Raw genomic sequence first — 24,692 nt, 5'->3', positions numbered from 1 at the left:
GAGTCGCCCAGCCCCCTTTCCAACAACAGCCTGGCAATCTCTTCCGCCGCAGCTTCGGGCGATTCACTCGGAAGGCATCCCACCACCCAGGGACACTGAACTCTCGGGTAAGCTAGAAGCCTTTCCAGGGGTCGGAGGAGGGGTGGGGGGAGGAGGAGACGAAGGGGAGGGCTCGGCGAGGGGACCCCTGAGTCGCGGAAGAGGGAGTACAATCTGAGAAACCGGGCGGGGGAGGGAGCAAAAAAGGGTGGAGAGAAACGTGGCTGGAACTATAAGAGCTGCCTTTCACGATTTGGCATCTCCCAGATGGCTGCATGGCAGCTTCCATCACCAAGGTTTGGCCATTATGGAACTTGGAGTCGAATAACTCCAGAGGATTCTTAGCTGTCTCGCCTTTACCTTCATATGGGGAAGAGTCTGGTCGCCCCTTTTGAAGTTCACCTTTCCACGAGCTGCAGCCCACTTCCTCGGATGAGTGAAATGGCTTCGCTGGTGTGGGATTTAGATACAACGAGATGAAAGGGAGAAGTCGGGGTGGTTGTGTAGATGACTTCCTTGAAAGGCAGAATACAAACACCGTTATAGATATCGATTGAAATCAAAAGTGTTTGCACCTTTCACATTGTGTTTCCAAACTTTGCTACATTTTTATTGCGAACATAACTCATATGTTATTATTTCCACCACATCTCCTATGGAGAGTGTAATCAGAGGGAGGGAGGGAGGGAGGAAAAGTATTTTATTTGCTAGCAGTTGCTTGGTTTGCCATTATCATCTCCTTAGCAAGTTGGAGAACAGATGAGCTTTTTAGAAAAGGGTAGAGTAAATAAGCAGGCCACATCACTCATTCTCCTGCTAACCAATAATTATTCTGAAAATGTTGCATGCCAATATTGCTCAAAGGTTATTAGGTCTCTTGAGTTTTCTCTCTGATAAGAAAACAATTTCAGAATGGAACTAGTGTGAGGCAAACAAAAATCCAGTTGCAAACCCTTTGGATTCCCTAATGCTCGTGCCTTGATGTATGGAACCATGCGCTCTTGGGAGACTTAAATGTCTAGCTGCATTTAGGGAGTGGAAGGAATGAAAAAAGAAGATGCCAACTTTTCCTGTTCTATTATGCAGCACTTAATGGTTAGTTATATTTCATAAATGAACTCTATGTCTTTATTCTTGAAGGAAAAGAAAAATCACATGACCCATTGTTTTTTAGTTTAAAATATAAATCCCACCCAAATCCTCCCAGCAAGCCAATCATATTTCAAAGGACAGAGTGATAAACTGTCTTACCAAGACCTCCAAGGGGTTAATGGCTTTGCCCTTATCTCCTCGAAGCAGACTGGGCTCTGCAGATCGGGAATTAATAACTCTACAAAAACTCCACAGAAGGCTTGAACCTCCTTGGCACAGGATGGACTGGGGGATGGTAGCAAGGAAGATTATGAATCAAGAAAATGTTTGATGTTGTCATTAGTCCTGGCAAGTGTCATTGTTTTCTTTTATGCATTTTCAGGCAAAATGTACTTGTTTATGGTAAGGGAATATGAGAGCTTATTTTTTAATTCAACATTATATGAATGGGAAGGAATCAATGATATTGTTATTTTCTTCTTTCTAATAACAGTTCAATTATATACATCACTTCCACAGTACACACAAATGCACAACTAGAATTTAGAAGACACTCAGCTGCAAATGATTCTGAGTGGCTCACAATTTAAAAAGAAAAACAGGATGTGTACTTCCTGAAGGGGAAAAAAAGCATATACCTCAAGCAAAAAAAAGAGGAGCATACAGGGACTCACACCCACTCCAAGGAGTAGAAGAACAAGCAGGAATTTGAAACCTTTTGGAACACTGTGGGGATTGGTGTCCTATGAATCTCTTCTGATTTTCAGGACAAGCCTTAAAACCTGGCCTTGCCAACTGGTATGGGGCCCTGAAGGAGTCACACTAAAAGAGTTCAGTGCAGCAACAATGAACAATCACCACTGTTCCACTTCTACCCCATGATTTTGTAGATTTCTCTTAACCTTCTATCATTTTAATCTGTTTTTATATTTATAATTTTTATTATCTACTGTATGTGTAGACACACATACAGTAACATTGTAGGCCACCTAGAGTTGCCTCAAACTGGGAGATTGAGACCATATAAATGTAATAAATGAATAAAATAAATAAAATATGTGTGGGGAAACTATTCCAGAGGGCAGGTATCTGAGATATAAATCTAGCAGTCATTTGGATTGGCCAGGAGTGTCCATTGAGTGGGGGAAGGAGGAGAAAGTTGCAGTGATGATGCAATGCACATAAAAATAGGTTTTAGTTTTTGCTTTTAGTTTGCATTGTTTTACATTCTATATTATGTTTTGTTTATTTGACTCTATTTCATTGTTATGAATCATCCAGAGTTGTGTCTCTTAAGATGTATGGCCATGTAAGGCTTTAAAATAAAATAAATATGATCCACATTTAACATAGGCACACCCTTACAGATGCCATCTTGACTTTTGTTACAATAATCTGAAAAGACCCTGGAATTCATTCTGCCCGCTGCTTTTGAAGTACTCTATCCATATCCCACAAGAAAATTCAGTCCAGAGAAGAAAAGAAAAACACACATCTATGTAATAACATATTAATGTATATTATTTTATTCAGCCATGCTATCTAAATGGATAGGGTGTGACGGCTCAGTGGTTAAAGTGGCTGAGTTTGTCAGCTGGAAAGCTGATAGCCCAGTTTTGAGAGTGCTGAGCTCCCATTACTTAGCCCCAACTCCTGTCCCCCTAGCAGTTTGAGAGCATGCAAATGCAAGTAGATAAATAGGTACAACTTTGGTGGAGAAGTAACAGCATTCTGTGCATCTTGGCATATAATCATGTTGCCCATATGACCATGGAAAGACAGCTTTGGACAACGTTGGCTCACTTGGCTAAGAAATGGAGATGAGCACCATTCCCAGAGTCAGACACTACTAGACGGGGAAACCTTTACTTTTACTATCTAAATGAGCAATTCTGTAGGAAGTCTCCATAAAATGTAGGTCTCTTGGCTAAGATCAACCAGGATAAATACTTACAATACTTCATGGGTGGTATTGGGTACTTATGTTCTCTCAATTATTGAAGAACTATAGCTTCCATTATCCCTCACCCATTGTCAGGTTATACAAGTTTGTTGGGTGCTATCATTCAGCAACAGTTTTTCTAATCTGAAAACTATTCTTAATCTTCATTGCCTTTTGGAGACAGAAGGTCCATTCCCTTGGCACTGCAGTGGTAGATTCTGCTTTTCCATATCAATTCAACATATATTATTTAAATTATTAACTTTATTATTTACATTTACTATCTTTCCTATACAGCAAGCTAATTGCCTACCTTGAGGTTGTTCAATCAATGAACAAAAGGTCCATAAACCCTATGAATAATTTTAAAAATATCTTCAGGAAAAGTATAATTCATTTTTATAAATTTCAATTATAATGTAAGCTGCTGAGAGTTAGCATTTAGAGTACAAATGAATTTGCTCCTATGAAATTATATTTTCTCCAGAGTTGCCAAAAGCTTTAAAAGCTTTCAGTATGCTCATATTTTGTTGAACAGTATTTCTTTTATAACCACAAACTCTTATTTTGACATCACTGGTTGACTAATACATAACCTTAAAATAAGTTGCTTTAAATATTGTTATACAAAATAGCAGAAAATAAATGTAAAAATCCAAGTATAAATGTACTGTATAGAGATGGGAAAGACATTCTGATTGTCAAAGTTTACTAAGCAACAGCTACAGAATATTATGTATAAAGCATCAATAAAACCCTACCAAAAATAATGCACCACTGTATTGTTCCTTCAGGCTAAACATTTTTGTGTGCAGAGAAGCAATTTGAAAAGTGATGGGTTTTCTATGTAGCTGCAATGACTAGGTCAAAAGGCAAATGCTCAGAACTCTGAAAACCATATGTTACCAGCCCACAGGGAGTGTCCCCCAGAGTCACCTCACAATATTTTCCACATCTTACTATAAGTATTTTGATACCAAATCATACATTGTATAATCTTACTGTTTTTCAGTAAGTAATCTTACTGTTTTTTCTTATATAGTCGATGGAAAAGTGGTTTCTAATGTCCATCTACACAAGCTTAATGCAACCCAGGGACACAAAGCAAGTTAGGTTGGATAAACATCATTATTGGCCACATTGGAATTGAGATCTGCAAATGAGGATAATATTGCAGTCATTAATCAGTAATTAAATATGGGTAAATCTCATCTTGCTCTTTTTTCAGATAGTATCAAAGTTCAGAGTCTTTTTCAACTTTTTCATCTTTTTGCCTAAGCTGCTAGGTGTCAAATGATGTGGTCAATCACAGATCCTTCCAACTTCTTGATCTTAAGTCATGCCCTAATGAATTCCTTTCCTCCACCATTACTATAGACATGGCAGACACTTCATGGGAAGTGTTTTTCATCTTTCTGAGACCTATAAAGTTTAATGGATGGCTCTGGTCTATGAACATTATCCCACCCTTGGTTACAACCAGCTATTTTTAACTCATCACGCCATTTAATAGCTAACTAGCCTACCACTACTTTGAGATTCAATACAAAAAGAATAGCTAAAAAATAGCTAGTCCTGCTTCTTGAACATTATAGAACATAGAATCATTCTAGCCCTACCCTCTGCTCAAGGCAGGAGTTATACCATCATGGTCGAATGGTTGTCCAGTCTGTTTTAAAGAATAGACTGGACAACCATTTGACCAGAATGGAGCACCCACAACTCTGAGAGGCAAGCTATTCCATTGATTAATTGTTCTCTTTGTCAGAAAATTTCTCCTTAGTTCCAGTTTGGATTTCTCTTTAACATGTTTCCACCCATTACTTCTTATTCTGCCCTCTGGTGCTTTGGGGAATAAGTCAATCCCCTCTTCTCTGTCAGCCCTTCAAGTACTGGAAGACAGCCATCATGTTACCCCTAATCCTTCTCTTCAATAGGCTGGACATATCTAGCTTCTGCAACCGTTGATTATATGATTAAAACTCCAGATCCTTTGTTGTTCTTCACCGCACATTTTCTAGGGTTTCAGCATCTCTTTTGCATAGTGGTGACCAGAACTGGGCACAGTACTCCAAGTATGGCCTCACTAGTGCAAAATAAAGTGGCATTATAATGTCTCATAATCTAAATGCCACCCTTCTGTTAATTAGTGTGTTTATCTTGTCTGAGTAATGTTTTTACAAAGCTCTTCTTGTGGGAGGTTGGATTGTTACTTTGCTATTGGAGTACTTGGTTACTGTGGGTAGTTTTTCGATAGAATTGCATTTCTAATTTGCCATTGTTTCCTTGTCTGGATATCTGGGGCAGATAGTGATTTGTTATTTCCTTCTTCCCTTGTAAATGTCATTCCTTTGATGATGTTGCTTGTTTCATGTGTCTTCTCCAATCGTTCCTTTTCTGTTATATGAAAGTGTCCTCTATATATCTGAGCCATACTTTTGGTTGTACTTTATTGCCTAAGAGTATTTACTTTCTAGATGCTGCATCACAGTCTCTTCTATGAGATCCGAGACTGGTGATCCCATAGATGGTTCTCTGATTTGTTGACATATTTGTCCATTAAGCTGAAAAATAAAGAGTGAGACAGAGGTTTATGAGGTCATGATTCCAAATATTTCAATCTTAGTGTATTTGGATGAGTAAAGCATATTATATAGTACTGTTCCCATGGATTCTTTGGTAGTTCTGGATCTAATGTCCTATAGAATGCGGTGATACTGAATGAAACCATAATTTCATCTTCTGCTATTTATAGGACTTTGGTTTTCTGGAGGTACTGGAGGTTGATAGAATATTTTTTTTCTCCTCAGTGAAATGTTCAAGTTTTTGTTTTTGTAAGTTCTTTAGTTATATTAGGTTATTAAGAATTTTCTTGATCAGACTATCTAGCCTAATGCATTGAAAATGTTTGTCCAGATTTATTTATTTTTTTTGCCTCAACTACACTAAACTTACTTTTGCACATGGCTTATTTATATCTAAAACCATGGTTAACATGTAATAGTACTCTTACTTAAATTCAATATATATATACCTAGGTTTCCCTATAAAGCATATTCTGAATAAATATTGGACCAAGGTTAAACACTGATGCACTACATATAATGAACATATAAAGAATCTATCAAATTTTACAAGCAGTTTTATAAGTAAAGCTTTTGCTGAGATGGGAACATCCAGTTCATAAAATTAGCATGGACTTATTTGTAATACTTTAATACTTTCTAATACTTTCGGAAATATGCACTTTCATATGTTGCATTACAACCTTTTGCAAATTAAATGTCAATATTTTTTCCCTTTTGGATTCTTTTCTTCATCCCTCAGTTCTAATCCTATATTGAAGCAAACTCAGTTATTGGAGACATGTAATCATACTATTAGTAAAGACATAAGAGATATACCCAGTATTGTTTTTGAATAGGGACAAATATTTTGTTCAAGGTTAAATTCCTATTGTCCAATTCAAATGTTACTTACAGATGAACTAATTGTTTGCTTCAGATATTGATTTAAGAATCAATGAGTTACTAAAGAGTCAACATCTTATATAAGTACTGTGACCTTAAACAAATGATATGACACATTTCTTCCTTCCTTTTAAAAATACTTGAAAGGACATGTATTTTAATTTTTTAAAAACCCAAGTAATATTTTCATATGCATTTTTGTCAATTTGACATAAAACAAAGGGATAGCTTATATTTAAACATAAATGCTCTTTACTATGCTAATGTAACTGAAATATTGAGACCTACATCCCAAACTAATATATTGACTTGTTTACATTTTTACTAAGACAAAAATAAATGCACGCTGTAAAAGTAATTCATGAGTAACAGAATGAGTAACAGAATGGTAGAAAAAGAAAAGAAAAAGTATGTTAGTATGGAAATACAACATGGGATTATAGGTGAAAGTAGGTCTTCAAAGGGCTGGATTTGCTAAGGGCCAGAAGAAGTCCCTTCAGGCTAAGTAGGTAAGCTTTTGAGATGTTTAGGAACAGGATGTGTCTGCATTGGAGCCACATTATAAAGAACTTGTAGAGTGAATGTCCTGAAATTCCATAGTAAGACTAAAAAAGAACAAAGCTTATTATGATAGTATTCTATTTAATGTAATTTTGTGATCAGTGGTTCTTTCTTCCCACTCAGCTAGTGCACAAAATGAACTCATGCAATCAGATTTTCTGTCCACTCACCTTCTATTGTGTACCCTCTTGTTTTTTCTCCCCCCAGCGCTCATCTTTCACTTTGTCATTCAATTCCCTATTGGCCAAATGCAGTCTGTTTCTCTCCCTTTTTCCATTACACACTCGACTGAGCTGAAGATGAAAAGGCCTCTGAATTCCACCAAAGATGGTAATTAATTGACTTTCTGCACTCGTTGCTATGCGGCAAAGGTGGAAGCCGCAGCAGCTACAATTCATTTTCAATTCTGGAAAATTAGCCATGAATGGCATCATTATGAAGATGGTCATCTGCTGGATGGATGCCCAGATGATCATTTGCCCAGTAATGTTGGCATCTCATGATCTTGGAAAAGCCATGAAAAAGATATTGTAAACTTCACATATGGATATCCCCATCAAATAGATGCCAGGAGAGTTAAATTTTGTTGGTTGCATACTTACATTTTTCCTGTTTGATTGTTGTTAAAGCTATCAGCTGGATATTCATGTCCATGCCTACACACAGACACATTCCTATTCCCAAATTCAAATTGCAATCTGTTGACAGGAGACAATCTTTTATGTGAACATTTTCCCTTTAGTAAATACAAATCACTGATCCGAAGTTACCTCTGAAGCCATCTGTATATCGGTATATTTGGAATCACTGCACAGTGACAATGTCTCAGCTCTTATGATGAACTCATTAAAATTATAGCATCTTGAAGAAAGTTAATTTGAGAGAGTAAAATAGTGGATGGAAAAAGAGAAAGGAATCTTTCTACAAAACATACTTGTTATGTTTGTTCTTTGAGATGATAGAGATTGCTACATTTGAGGTCACTGGGATTGAAAGCTGCATTTGTTTGTCACATTCATATTCTAATTTTCTCCCATGAAAAGAAAGTAATTAAAGGTGACTTACATAGTATATTGCAGCAATTAAGGGAGCCTTACATAAAATTCCAAGTAGCGTTGCTCAGTTAGTATCCAATTCCACTTGATTCCATCAAAATTACTCAAAATTACTTCCATCAAAAATCACTTGGTACTTAGGAAAATCACGATGCTGGCTCAGTTTATAGTACATATGCACAGCTGATCTATACACATTTAAGCTTGATTTGTCCAAGTTGGTTACATGAAATAGATAATTATTATAATCTTGTCTTGCAGAGATGCCCAAGGCTCAACCATACAAGAACATAGTGAGAAAAGCAATGTGTCAGGACAGTGATAAAACTCATGAATTTTTGGATGATCTGGTCCTAAACCTGAGCTTCTGGAGCCAACAATCATTATGATCTTATCAGGCAAATTATCTTTGTAGAATAAGGATAACTCTAACCCAGACCAGATGAATGCCTGTGGGCCAGGTCTGTTAGCAAGCAACTAAGATGACATAGTCCTGTAAATATGGATTCTTGTGGAGCAGAAGCCTTCTGATAGGCTTCCAAATTATATTATGTATACCCTACAACAATAGAGCTCTTGTAAACCTTTATTATCTGTTTTCTGATCTAGTTTATCTTGAAGAACTGAAAGTCCTATGGCCTTAGACAAATAAAATTATAATATAGATTGGAAATCCATGTTTAAATTCATAATTAATTTTAACATCCACTTTTTGGCTATTTTCCCCCAGATGATAAAGCTAAGATAACTGATACCTATTCCATTGAGTATTGTCAATTCTGTCCCATAGCAACTTCCCAAGATCTTACAACAGAAAATTGATCCTTTAATAGGAGATACTATGGATTGAGGCTAGGATATTTTGCATGCCAATCATATCGAATTTAGGTAAGGAGGTTTGTCTATACAAATTTGTTTCATGGCAATTCAAGGCTGAGCCTTCACTGTAGTCGCCCCATTTTTTTATGGGGTCAGTTTTTACTTCCAGCAACTAGCTAAGCAAGCCCCTGAAGCTTGTTTGGCAAAGTTTTTGGAAGTGGTTAGTTTTCTTCCTGGAGCTGAAAGAGAAAGAATGGCTCAGGGTTACAATATGAATTAATTAAAACATACCCCACTACTGAATATAAGCATGTTTATCACAGCTATGAAGGCAAATTTCCAGTCTCTTGAAGATATTTAACATTGGCATGAAAACTGCAATGATAATGACAATAATGCAAAATGCACAAAATGATGTTAATGTCAACTCTCAAATCATCCCTGACCTGCTCTCTTGCATTTTCTGTTTCTTCCTAAGCTTTTAAGGGGATTGAATTTATATGTGGAAAGTGTTCTAGTGTTTATGATATTTGATTCTGAGCTCAGAACATCCCTTAACTAGGATTGCATTGTCCCATTGAGGGAATTAATGTATCTTAGGGTAAAAAGCTTTTGAGAGTGTGAGGGACAGCCTGCACTTTGCACACATTGAGGGGTACATATGAAAAATGAGAAAGAACATGCCTATCTTAAGAAGACCCTGGGGTTAAATTGGTGTCTTGAGCATTTGAAAGATTTAAGATCTTTGTTAGTCCCAAAAATATCATCAAATTCAAAAGCCCTATTTTCCTATGTCTTTACTGAAATTTAAGGGCCATAGTTTTCTGTGCCAGCTCAGCTGCTTGTTACAACATTAAATCAGACAGCTATAAATCATGCACAGTCAGAGATAAGCAAGCTTAGATTGTTTCATGGTGCATAGAAAATAAACAGCCTTTGGAAAAATTTCTCTACAATACCTTGAGGCTAGAGTATGCTGTGATAAAACAAACAAATGTGCCTACGAATCCAGATGAGAAACAAGAGAAAAGATGAGGCAAGATCTAGGCCACAAAGTAGTGTACATGCAAATCAGAACTGAGTTTTGAAGAATTGTTCTCATCATTTTCAGAGGTAGGGCAATAAATAAGCTACACTGAATTCCATCCAGGACGCATCTGAAACAGATTACAGGGGAGCTGCAGAATCCACTTTCTGATTAGCACTTCCATGCCTTTTAATAGCTACTCCGATTAGCAACTTCAGCCCTTTGCTTCATAATCTTCATTAAGCACCTTGACCCAGGACAAAGGGACTGAATTTTGAGAAACTCATGAGTAGGTGAGAGTAGGGGTCCTGGGAACTTGGACTGCTACTATTTGAAGCTTCTGGCTCCACTTCTTCTCATTTGAGGACATGTCCTCTAGCAGACTGTAAACACAGAAGGGATACAGGCAGGTTGGATGTAACACAAACCTCTATTTTTGCATCTCTGTCCATCAGTTTGGATTGTCCAGCCCTTTATTATGCCCCTATACAAACATGATTGCCTATGACAATAATTATCAACTTGGAAAGAGATGGACCAACTCTGAACCACATACATTGATTAATATATTCCATATTCACCAGATGTTTGGTGTTTTACTAACATATTTACTTAATGTAACTGTCCATACATGACTCTGGATAGCTCATATTAACAAGCAATAATAGTTACAAATAAACAACAAAATGAAAATAATTAAAGACCAAATTTAAAAAGTTAAAACTTGATTTTCAGGAAAATACAGTCAATATAATCACTAACAATACAGCCAGTTAATAGGCCCCATGCCACCATTGGATCACCAAGCACAATGACAAAGCATGTATTTGAGTTGAGACCAGTCTAACCTCAGAATTAGACTGAAGTTCCTAAGGACAAGTGTCATAACAAAGAAGGCTATCCTCATGGTTCTCATCAGATGACATAGATTGATGGAAGGGATCTGTAACATGCTTCTCTTGCCAATCTTGATGGGATGGAGCAATGTAACTAGGGAGAAGCAGTCCCTCAAATAACCTGGCCCCATACCATATAGGGTTTCATAGGTCATTACTAGCACTTTGAACTGAACCTGAAAGCAAACTGGCAACCAGTACAGCTTAGAGAGCAAACATAAATGTATGCCAATTGAAGAGCACATATAACTGCCTATGCCAGTGCACTTTGCACCTGCAGTAGTTCCTGAATGCTCTTCAAGGGCACCACCATATATAGCACATTACAGTAATCTATTTTGGAGATGATCTCCCAATCCATTTAATGGTGGAATCTTGACCTAGTGACAAGACTGACACATGCAAATCTAAAAGCTAAGTGTGCATGCAGCCACCCTGCACATATTGTATATCTCAAGGCAGGTGCTGATTATTTCATTGGCTCAATAGACTTGACAAAAATGTTGGCATCCCAGTAAGGGAAAAGGTTGCTTTTGTTTGGACAGATGTCACTCTAAAAATCCATGAATTTTATTTAGTCATATTAATTATGATAATGCTATTCGTAGAATTCATTATAGTCTCTCAACACAATCTCTTGTCTCTCTTCAGCCCTTTCTCACCTTCTTTTTTTTAAAAAAATAATTTCTCACCTCCCTAAAGTGCGAAGCTGCAAACCACCTAATAGCACTGTTTGCCAAAGAAGGTCAACAGCAGAATAAATATTTGCTCCTCCTGTGTCTGTTTCAGAACTTCATAAGAACCAACATTTTCTTGTTTTCTTTTATTTGAATCTGTAACCTCACACCAGAGTAGAGGTGGGGGGAGAAGAAGAGGATAATCTTGTTATTTTTGGACAATTTCCTTCTTTGTCTAATTGCACAGTGCTGTTGAAACATTGCTATTTATACAGGAATATGCTTATAGATGTGATAACTTGCTTGAACTGGTATCCAGAGCTACTTTCCAAAGTTCATCATTGATTAATGTCCCTCAGTGTTTCCATGCTTCTGCATGGAATCAATGTATAGTTTTTTTTTAAAAAAAAGCCTTGCTAAAAATGTAATCATGTACATAATTCTTTCTATTTAAAATGAAAGAGGGGTAACCAATAAATCTGTAGATGCAACCCAGTTTTTCCCAGATGTCTTGGACTTCATCTCAAGTCATCACCATTTGCCTTCTGAAAGTGAAAAGCAAATGATTTTCCAATTTTTTTTAAAAAAAATCTGCAATAGCATTTTATTTCATCAATGACAGGTTGGCAATTTCACTGTTCGTTTTCCAGACAAATCTTTGCTGACAACTAATTTCATATTTTAGCTGATTTATTAATGAAAAATAACATTTTAATATAATTGATTCATAAATGTTAATAAATGTCTGCATATTATCAGAGTTCAGCTAAGTGACATTTTGAGATATTAGAGGATGAACGATACAATGCACACTTTAATAAACAAAAGCTATCATTCACTGTCAAGAAGGCAATCTTTATTGTTTCTTCCATTGTATATTCCCTATTACATTTATGTGATAGTTTCAAATATTCCTTGATACCACAAACAAATGATTTTTTCCCGTTTCATTATTTCTCACCTATTAACAAAAGGTTTAGATAATCATTTTTTCCAAATAACCAACCAAAGCCTGTATTTTTATTATATTTTATTCATATGTTCAAATTCTCCCAATTCTTCAAGTATCCTGCAAAATGTTTGCATATCTTGAAACTACATTGCCTTTTTCTTGTCTTTATGTGTTTGGAGTAATATATAAATGATATTTTAAGGAAGAAAGCTTTACAGCATCAACTATTGCCCTCAAACTTCTCTGTCCAGAAATGATTGACATGTGATACTCCCTCTAGATCTCAATGACACATTTTATGCTAATATTATATATGCTTTTCATTGTGATTAACTGCCAAATATACACAAGCAAAAGGACTGTGATAATGTAGATTGGGAGTCATGGGGGAATGAAAGCAAGGGGAATTATTTCTTCACCATATCTCTTTGGTTCATGCAACTCAGGCCATCATTTCTGTTTATCCTGTTTTAGAAACTCCCAGAAGGAGCCAGTACTGTCAGCTTTGTCTCTGAGATAAGAGGCACCATCAAACGATCCTTTTGTGTGATTCCTTTTCCCATCAGCTGCACAGCAATAGTTCTGTATCTTACAACTACAAGATTGGAAAATAAATATGGCAGTGCAAATCAAGGTTCTGAACTCAGAAGTCATAGAATTATAAGGTTTCAAGGGAGTGTTTAGGTCAACACCTCCTGCTTAGTGCAGGAATCCAAATTAAAGCACCCAGACAGATGGCTATTTAGCAAAGCAGCTATCTAGGGGGAAAGGGGGAGATGAAGAGTGCACATGTGGTAAGCACAACTGAAAACTGAAAACATGTTCCTTTGTATGCATAATACATATACATATGCATATGCATATACATCAGTGGTGGTATTCGACCGGTTCTGCCCGGTTCTGGAGAGCTGGTAGCGGCGATGAGCAATGAAGACTGAACCAGTTCTCTTCGCTGCACTGTGGTTGGCCCACCCACCCGTCCGGGCTCCCATACTCAATTTTATGGCCAGAATTCAAAGCGCAACTGCTTTGCATGGCGCAGAATAGCTCCACGCAGCACCTGCTGCAGCAACCACCATCATGCAGGCTTGCAGGAGGCAAGTTAGAATGCCTCTGTGCCTGCACAAAGTGCATGTTTGGCATGCGCGTGCGCTCAAAGTGTGTGCATGGATGCAAAGCGCGGCCACCAAGCCACGCCCACTGAAATGGTGGCAATTTTATTTGAATACCACCACTGATATACATACATACAGAGAGAGAGAGAGAGAGAGAGACAGAGAGACAGAGAGACAGAGAGACTTATGCAACATACACATACATGCACATATGCAAGAGTAGGCTTTTGATCTACAGTTGCACCTACCATTTGGCCTTTCTTGGACCCTCTGCTGCAGACATACCCATTGTTTAGCAACCAAGGAAAGGGAGTCCATGAGTTTTCTTGTAACTGATTCCAAAGTCAAACTGCTCTTATGCTTCAAACTTTATTTAATTAAAAATTGATTAAACATTGCTTTAAGTTTGATAAAACAATATAAGGGCTTGGTAGGATCAGACCAATGTTCAAATACTATCTTTCCAAAGTTGCCAACTAGAATCTGGAGGAACCCACAGTAAGGCATGAAACACAAGAACGTATTCTTATGTTCCCTAGATATTTGAAATGGGATTCAAGTTGACTCTGGCATTGAATATATAACCCATATGCATAATTACCTTTGATAGCCTTGAATATTCTGGAAGGAGATTTTCCTCAGAAATAATAAAAATTTTCTCAGAATTGGCATGATTAAATCCTAGAAAATTCATGCAGGAACAATGATGTTAAAGCTACACACCCAAGAAAATATTATTCCCTGTAGAAAAATCTTCAGTGGGAATTAAGTCCCATTTAAGTCCTACTTTGGCCAATGACTTTCAGTTTTATAATTCTTTCAAAAACATTTATTTTGGAAATTATTATAAATCTTATTGTGATCTTCAATGAGTGTTTTCAAAGCACTTTAGTCCTACTGAAGGGCTAATTTCAGTTATATTCATCATTGCATTTTTTCTCATCCTTTTCTAACATTTTATATCAGCATAATTTAAATGCCCAAATTTCTTGATGTTTTGATTCTTCAGCCCAATCCTTCTGGATTATTTTTCAACCTACAAATTCAGCCATTACATTAAGATGAAGGCAATAAACCTCCCTCACTAGGGGACAGCAAGAGGCAGCTTTTGATGTTCTTTGACCTTCAGCCAACACCATTTCCTGCCTATCTGACTAGCTAGTGAAGCAGAAAATGACTATTATACAACAAATTTAGGGGTAGGGTTTGAAAAACACATTAGGTCACAACAGAATCTGGATAATTAGCCTTTTTCAGTGTGATGCAGTTGCTCAAGGGATTTTTATATTTATGCAGAAGTGGAGATTATAGGATGCAACTACAAATGCAATTTAATTTAATGCTATCATACACACACACACACACACACACACACACATTATAGGACTGTTAAAAAAAAGTAAACTATACCTGAGATCATATAATTTTAGGCCTGAGTTGGTGTAGTTTTTTAAAAACCTGCATTAACAAGTGACATTTAGACAGGTAAAAGCAATTATTTTATTCTATTTCTGTGCCTCCCAAGTTCAAAGTGATTTGGGAGGGCTCACAATAGTTTGGAAAAATACAATGGAGATAATAAACAAAGTGGAAAATTCAGACAACGAACACCAAGACATAGGCAACATATCAAACACATCTAGCAAGGGGTTCCATCCTCCCTACACCAAGGTCTGGGAGCCAGGTTTTTACGGTCTCTAATACCATCAAGGTGGGAGCTGTCCAGACCTCAGGGAGAGCCTATAATTGAATGACTGTATTAGGGTACAATTATTTTGGTACCTAATATAATGTTACACAAGATATTTTAATACTTTTCAAGATGATGATCACTCCTGTTTATTGTTACTGTGCATCAAATGTATATTTTTGGGGTACAGTTATGGATACTTTGAGAGCCAGTTTGGTATAATGGTCAAGGGTTCTGTGAGGCCTAGGAAGGAGGTAATGGCAACCCATTTCTGAAAAACCTTGCCAAGAAAACTGCAGAGACTTGGCCAGGAAATCCGAGAATCGGATATGGTTGAACCGAAGAAGGAAAATGGATACCTAAATTTAATAAATTGATGCCTCTTTGTAAATGTGACCAATCATTTCTATATGTCAGAAAATCTGTGGTTCCATTCTTACATATGAACTGTGAACCTGATGAAATATTGGGTCTTCAACCATTCAAACTCTTATCTACTGGATGCTTATGCTAGCTGACAATCTTGGGCTTGCAGTACCAACACACTGCCAGAGGATACAAGTTAGGCTGATGCATGCAAAACACTGAGGCTGTATGAATATCTGACTTATACAATTTTGTATTGGAGAAAATCACAATTTGAATGCTTATCCCTCCCAAAAAACACTTCCCTCCAGGCTAATGAACTAGCTCATAAAATAGAAACATTTAACTGCATATTACCAATTCTATGAGGTAGTTTAATATACATTATCAATTTTAAAGTGGAATAGCCTTGGAAACACACACACATACACATTCAGAATCAGGAGTCTGATATTAGTATAATCCAGAATATCCTCCACTCAGTACTATAACTTCATCTAACACATAATGAAAAGGAAGGAACAATATTATCTTCTTTATCTTCAGAAACACAGATAGATAGATAGATAGATAGATAAATAGATAGATAGATAGATAGATAGATAGATAGATAGATAGATAGATAGATATAATATACTCACATATTTTAGCATTGTAATGAAAGAACGGGAACTCACTTCAAGTATGTTCCAAGTCTTTGTACATTTAGTAACATTTTTTTTCATTTTTAAGTTGTTTCCTAAAAGTACATTTAGAACGGTGACTTCCTTCTGCATTTGATGGTGAAATAAAGGTGGAAAATGTTATCACTTGTAAAAGAAATGTCACTTATTGAGGAAATATCACTTTCCCCCCCTATTCCTCCCACCCTCCCAACTGTAAATACCTTCTCAACGTGCAGTCTAAAATTTCAAAAAAACTTGTAGCCCAATGACATTTACAGAGTCTGATAGAAAATTTGTTCTGTCTTCAATTCAGCCACTGGATTATATTGAATAATTCAAAGCAAACTGAACTCAAACATCTATTTGACTCTGTGCCAATTCATGGCAAAGGTGAGGTTTAAATTAAGGGTTTCCTGATTCATAGTTCATTTGCTTAGCCACAAATAAAACAAGAAGGAAGGAAACTGCTTTCATATGCCAAAATGAACAACATACAAGTGTTTTGATAGAAATAGAATATAGTTTTTACTTACCAGTAATTAAGCTAGCATACTTAGAAAGTTTACAAGTTTAATGGGCTTCTATACCCTGAGGAAGAGGGCATGATGGCTCACTGGGTTAGAAGATGCTGAGCTTGTCATCTGAAAGCAGACAGTTTGAGTTCAAGACCCTAGCACTTTGTAGTGAGGTGAACTCTCATTTCTGCCCACCTAGCAGTTTGAAAGCATTCAAATGCAAGCAGATAATTAGGTACCACTGCAGTGGAAAGGTAATAGCATTCTGTGTGCCTTGGTATATAGTCATATTTTTGGACAAGGCTGGTTCCCTCAGATAATATGAGCACCACCCCCTAGAGTCAGACTCAACTGACAGAAAAACATTTACTTTTAGCTTTATAGACTGAGAAACACCCTCTAACTTTTCTTTTCCTTTCTCCTTTATTTCATCAAATAAATGAAAGATACAATGCCTAATTTAAAAGACATATATCGACACATTTTATTTTATCTTTCACTCATCTTTCCTTTTTTGCATTACAGTATTTATCATGGTTCAGTACCATGGACATTTCACCAGTAACAATGCCCAGAAAGATAGACAATGTAGTTTCCAAAATTTATGCCACTTTTTGCACAGTACCACTTGTCAAAGGAATTTCTAAAATAAGTCTACTTCAAGTTGAGCATAGGTCTTCTTACTATATGCCTACGTATGTGTTATATCCTTAACATCTGTATGGAACTGTTTTGTCATTATCTTCTTTCAGCATCCTTTTAAAAATTACAATCAATCTACAAATGATTTTTCCATCCACATATTGAACATACAGCTACACAGCTGTAGGTATATTGTTGTGAACAGTCAATATGACCTAAGACCTAAATGCTGCCTCATAACTAGGCAAATACTTATTTATTATATCAGCAGTACGGGCTTATAAATGGTTTTCATCTCTGTATTGAAGAAGTGATTGAAAGAAGCTTGTTTATCCTCAAAAACCTATGGGACACTTTGGGCTAAAAGTAATCTACATTAACTTTTCAAGGATACCTGAAAAAAGAGATTAGGGTTACCGATAGATCATCATGGAGAAAATTCAGCAATATCGTCACAAGGAGTTCAAAATGATTTGAGGAAACATAATCAATCAGTGCCTCTAAACTCAGTGATGACTGGTTATGGTGTTCAACAATGGTGGGATTCAAAAAAATTTTTTACTACCGGTTCTATGGGCATGGCTTGGTGGGCCTGGAAGGGGAAGAATACTGTAAAATCTCCATTCAGAGGTGGGATTTGCTGGTTCTCTGAACTGCTCAAATTTTCTGCTACTGGTTCTCCAGAACTGGTCAGAACCTGCTGAATACCACCTCTGATGTTCAACAACATGCTGTCACACACATCCAGTTAAGCATGTTGTGAGAAAAAAGCTACTGAGTATCTTTATATGTTTTAAAGATACATTCCTTTAAAAGATGCTATCATTACAGTCAGCTCTGATATGTAAAGATACAGAACAAAAATTCTTCACATTGTGTTCTTTAGTGAAGCTACAGTAATAAAACCAATATAAGACATAATATCATGGTAACATTATTTTGGTATGCCTAATACTAATAGATTGGATATACAAATTGCTAGAAAGTATTACTGTCGATGCAAAGGGACCAATATGAATTCTAGTCATATTACATACAGATCTATCACATTGAAATTTCACTCTAATCTATTGCTTCCTTCTCTGACAATGCCAACAGAAGCTTCAAGATAACAGAAATGAAAGCATTTATGATGAGTTGGAAAAAAAATAGTAAAAGGGAACTGCCACAGCTTCTATAGATAGAATATTTATACTGATGTGATCAGAGATTAATGTAACTCAGTCTTGTAGAAACTGGGGAAAATGCTCAAACATTTCATCATCCAAATTCTGTGTTTCAATAACTTTAATGAAAATGAAGAAATCACTATTTCTTTGGGGGGAAATTTGTATTTCAATTTCTATGGGACTCCTTTAGTCTTCCATATTTCTGCTTCATCTTCCTCTTTTTAAACATTTTTAACATGCATGTATGTTTTTGGTGTACAAATTCCAGTGTTTGATTCCAGGCAAGTTTTTAAGAGATAATTTGCTATAATGTCTGATATACTGTATACGATGTGTGTGTGTGCGCGTGCGTGTGTGTGTGACAGAATCTTGTTCAAAAGCTTGTTTTATCTATTAAATGGAGGTAAAACAATATATATAACAATATACATATTGCCCTCTTGCATCAAATATATGTAGGTAGAAAGGTTTTCATTCAGTATTTACATAAAAACATTTTACATATTAGATTTTAAGTCCTTTCAAAAAATCATCCAATGCAAATTACTGAATATTTGTTTTAAGGAAACTGGAAAAAAAACAATAAATAGCAGCTGTATGTATTTAGTTTGGCTAGATGTGTTTATTTCTATCAAGTCTGTTTCTATATAGCCCACTTCTATCAATATTTCTTAAGCTTTTTGTTACATGTTAGAAGAATAACTGCAGCAGCTAACCACAACTAACCTGTGAAAAATATATCAAATTGAAAAGGAAGCAGAATCCTATCTAAAGTTCCTTGAAAGAGTCAATCCATCCAATATTTAAATAATACAAATGCTAGAGGTTATTGTGTGAGACATTTAAGCATACATTCTCTTTGTGCTGTTTTTGACCTTTAAACCCTACATGGCTTAACCATGCCAGCAGACTATATTCTCCACCTGTTAAGATGTCCCTGGAGAATCAGTCAATAATTTCCACTTTAGAAGGCTAAGCAGGATTTAATCCCACAAACATACTATAATTTTTAGTTTTTACTATAATGTTACTCTATATTGGGTTTGATTGTCGTTAGCTGGGTTGGGTTGTGCCAGATGGGTAAGTAAATGTTCCCCCCAAGTGATTTCTGCATATATCAGTGTCACATGAAGCTAAGTCATTATTGTGATAGGGATGAATTACTTTTGATATAACTAGGGCATGTCCTTTATTCATATAGATGCTCTAGCCACAAATTGAAAGGCTGGGGTTAGTGAGAACCAAGCATGCTTAATAACCATGGAATACTGACTGACCGATGGATTGGAGGATGAAATGGCATATTGAGGACGATGACATAGGCGACTGTGTGGGATATTGAATAGGAACATTTTATGTACTTTATGCAAATGTTTCTGCAGTGGTAGGAGTGAAAACAAAATTACATCTCAAAAGTTGCATCAGAAAATAGCATCACATTCTTCAATATTTACTAAACTTGCTTATATCTAAATTGGAAGGTAATATACACAAACAAAGCCAAGCAGCTTTTAAAAACTAAAAATACAAGATCCTGGAATGAAATGTATACTTTATATACTTTAGCTATTAATATATTTTTCTTCTTATTGAATCAAAGAAAAGGTTGAGTACAGCGCTAATATACAGCATTCAGTAATATGGTCCTTCAGGGACACTTGACCATGATTGCATCATTTTCAGTGTCAACCTTGATAACAAACTGATTGGGGAGGTTTTTTCCCAGTTACTCTGAGAAGTCCCTGGATACCCTACACTGTTAATTCAAACTGATGGACTCACCATATTAGTCCACATGGCTTCCACTGTAGCACATTAGCCCCAGAAATTAACATTCTAATTGCCTTTTAACTATTTATTAATGTGAAAAAAGGAACATGGCAAAAAAGCACCAATGAAAAAAAATCCCAGACTCTCATCGCCGGTCCATATCAACATTTCATTCTCTTTAGCAAGGCAATTTAACAGCCAGTTACAAGACAAACATTGTCTTAATGCTGGGGGATGCTCAGAATTTTGTTTTTTCAAACACCTACAATATCTGTTCAAGAGACCAGACAGTCCTTTTTAGTGGGGGAAATTTAGTATTCCTCCAATCCCCAAACAGAGCTTCATTTTTTAGCAGAGATTGAACCTGAATTTTCTGGCAAACATTTAAGTTGCCACAATAAGAAATCTTAATGACTAGTACATTAGAAGTAAAAAATAAAAGTTCAAGCAAAATAATCTGATTGCATATCATTAGAAATCACCTGTTTTCTTTACCTATCACCTTGAAATATAGAGATAAGTTAATAAATTCCACATTAGATAAATGAAATGCATTATTTAATCCATTGAATATATCCAATTTTAACAGTAGAATGCCATGGATTGAGCAACTGGACTGGGGTAAAAGACTTGTGGGTATGGCATTTTCAGTTTGTCATGTGCTAAAACAGTTACCTCCCTTTCAAATGTATTATGAAAGCAAAGAAAATGGCTATTACTGGCCTTGGACTTCAGGGTATTTTGTAAAGTATACATACATAAAACAATTGACATTCGGTACATAGTGAGGTTTATTGCAAACAAATGGCCAATATAAATGATTCAATAAAGAATTGTAATTTGTTCATATAAAATCATGATGGCTTTGAAGAACGACTTAGTTTGGACCCATAAAGGGAAGATTAATTGAGACAGGAAATCTCATTTATCAAAATAAATGTATGCTGCAACTCCTTGCTATTCATATTTCCAAATTAGATTTCCTGAAATATTCCAGCTGTTTGTTTTCATACTGACAAAATGCAATCAAAATTATTCTCCTACTTCAGATCCTTCTATTCTTTATGTGAGCCTTTTTCAACATGCACTTCAGGTATATTTGGATTACTGTACAAACTCACAAAATTTACAATCAATATTCATATTACATAGGAGTTTGGGATAGGATGCCCGACAGAACTTAAAGTCATAAAATTAGAAAAATTTGACTCTAGTCTTCAGCACTTTATAGTGCATGTGATTATTATATTTAATTAAACTTTGCCCTGCCTTCCTGGTTTACCATGCATAGCTAGCTTTCTACATATATTCAAATATATGTTAGTACTTTGCAACTTGATGTGGTAAGGTACAGAATTCAGTCATTTCTTTATAATAGCTTAATACAGGAAGCATAATCTGCAGGCTTGAATGTTACCTAACATGCAACTCAGTGCAATGAATCTATAGAGATTCTCAATCACCCAGGTCATGGTTGTCCCAAAGGTGCTTTTTTCAAAAGGCAACTGTGGACTTTCTTGTTTTTTCTTTTGAAGACATTTCACTTCTCAACCAAGAAGCTTCTTCTGCTCTGATAGGATAGTGGGGAATAGTATAATGGAATACCAGCTGTCTTCAAGGAATATAAATCCTTCCATTTCCCACTATTCTATCAGAGTTGAAGAAGCTTCTTGGATGGGAAGTGAAACATCTTCAAAAGTAAAAACAAGAAAGTCCAGTTGCCTCCTAAAAAAAACACCTTTGGGACAACTCAGTGCAATGAATCTCTTCACTTCATAGCTTCCTACATAGATACTCAAATAATAAACCCCTGAAATGAGTTGCACGCACACATATGTGCTGTTGCTGAAGGACACTGATCTTCCTCAGTTATCTTCATCCAAGAAAATATGGAAGTGACTACAGAGATAAAAATCTTCTGGGCACCATGCAATAACATTCCTTATTTTAGGCATTTAATATCTGATTTTGATTTTAAATGTAAACTTTCCAGTGGGAGAGTAGTTTTTAGCCGCTTTTATCATAATTTCCTTTGCTATTAACTGTTGTATGCTATTGTTTTAGTCAAATCTTTGGTAGTTTTGACCAACTTTGCAAGAAAAGTTGCAAAAATGTGGTAGATAGATAGACTACTCTGTTCTTCGGTTGAAAAATAATTATTATTCAGACTCTAGGTCCAGGAGCTAGTTTTTACAGGTACTGGTGGAATGCTTGTTATTCTATAAGTTTTGTTTGCTCTATACCAGTTACAGAAAGTTTTCCAACATTCAACCATGAAAAAGAATCTTTAATGATCATCAATATTCATTCATAACTTCACAGTTTTCAGTAATAGAACAAATATGTGTCAGTAGCCATGTAAAAAAATACAGTTTGTAGAGATACAGTTTTAATTCCTTTTCAGTAAAATGTTATTCTGTTCACTATTTTGGATTCACCTTCATGAGGGTGAAAGTCATTGTTAGCTTAACTACTTTTTTAAAAGTATAATTAAAAAATAATTGTGGAAATCAATATCTATGAAAACTAAGTTGACCTTCAGAATTCTAAAAACATTTAGGTAAATATATTCCTTTTCTGTCTTAAGATAACATGTCCAAAAATAAAAAATATGTTAAAGTTTTTGTTGTTTGTTTAAATTTGCCCCAAATTTCTAATTTCTAACCTTTTAGAAGTCAAGATCTACCTATGAATCACTCACAGTCTTACATTGTTGAATATACTGATAAATCATAAATATTTGGACATTTTTTTTCAAGGATTGCTTTACAAAAGGTGAATGGACTTTCTTTTTTTTTCTTAGAAAATGTTTCAAGTTTTGTTGGAACTGGAAATTGAACTTGTTCAATTTGGAAAACGTTTCATGTTCAAGTTCAGTTTGAACTGAAGAAGTTTCCTGGATGAGAAGCAAAATGCTTTCAAGGAAAAAACTAAGAAAATATAGGCCTGAATGTCCCCCCAATGACTGCATGTCAAAAATGGGGATTACTGAATCTTAAATTCTGGATTTTAATCCCTATTACTGAATACAAGAAGAATGGGGATGTCACAAGATTATGGCTGAATATGCACTGTCTAAGACTTAACAAAAGGAAGTCAAACACTTGTTAAAATTCTGTTTGCTGAAATGCACCAATCACTTTGCTGGGTATCAGATATTCCCCCAGGCCTCTTTATTCTTCCCTTTATCACTGTACATTCTATTTGATGAATAGAGAAGTGTTTTGTAGTCATAAATTTTTCATTTTATTTTTTAAACAGACCTGCTGTCATTTGAAATGCTCCCTGGTGAGAGAGGTGATTGTTAACTCCACTGTGCAAAAAAAAAGAAGCTAAAACGCAGGAGGGAGAACTGGATTTTAGCTGGAAGGTAATTATGCACAATAATTTTACAGTGCCAGTTGGAAGAAAGGATGGCTTTTTGAAAACCCATGCTGCCATTCTGCACAAAGAGGCAGTAAGGGGGGAGGGGGGGTCATAGTAAATTGCCTCAGTTACAACATGCTTTCTCCCAAGATATTACTTGGCATGCTGCTCTGCTTGTTGGCCTTTCCAAATATGAGGGCGATGCCTATTTTATTTTTCATTGGCATATGTCAATCAGACAGCAGTGTATTAAATTGGCCAAACTGAAGTACAGACACATAACACCCCAAGCAGGCAGGCTGGCAGACCCAGGAAATCTAAGTGGCAATCATAAGACTCCCCCAATTATTCCACAACTGAGACTGGACCAATACAAGAGAGATGCTGTTTAATTTCCACGAAACGTATATCACAAAACAATTCTCAGATATCTAGCAATTCCAAATCTTCAAAATATATCATGCACAATTACTTACAGGAATTGGATTAACTAGGTAAAACAGCCCCAAAATAGAGTATAGGTCTATATCAGATTTCAGATTATTTAGATTAATAAACTAATAAATTCAAATTTCTTCAATCAGATATTAACCTTCATTTAAAGCATCTTGAGAGTAATTAAATGCTTTAATTAATTAAAGTAACTGCCATATCTGAAGTTTACTGTCTGGTTATGTCTCAGGAGACAGTAGAATTCCTTTTCTATCATAGTCTGGACAGACCAGCCTCCATAATTGTTCAACATCTCATACATTTTCTTTCTCAAACAGAAAAGAGCTGCTGCTACAAGGTCACCCAATCAATACCACAAAGTCACTTGGAATTCCTCCAATGTTTGTCCCTACAGGCTGAACATCCTTTTGC

General features: G+C 36.0%; 1 long non-coding RNA gene across 1 annotated transcript in view; it reads left to right on the top strand.

Annotated features, from left to right (window-relative positions):
- Positions 1-11: 11 nt before the first annotated feature.
- LOC148126053 (uncharacterized) overlaps positions 12-24,692 on the top strand; it is a 57,095-nt gene continuing 32,414 nt past the window's right edge. Inside the window, exons 1-2 of the long non-coding RNA XR_015742725.1 lie at positions 12-107; positions 23,724-23,832. This is a non-coding gene — a long non-coding RNA (uncharacterized LOC148126053). The remainder of the gene's footprint in view (positions 108-23,723; positions 23,833-24,692) is intronic.

This window comes from Pseudonaja textilis, chromosome 3, assembly GCF_049901715.1.
Source record: "Pseudonaja textilis isolate UNSWEBS1 chromosome 3, rPseTex1.2, whole genome shotgun sequence".
In the NCBI taxonomy this organism is placed as follows: Eukaryota; Metazoa; Chordata; class Lepidosauria; order Squamata; family Elapidae; genus Pseudonaja; species Pseudonaja textilis.
This window is presented reverse-complemented; position numbering and strand designations above follow the sequence as displayed.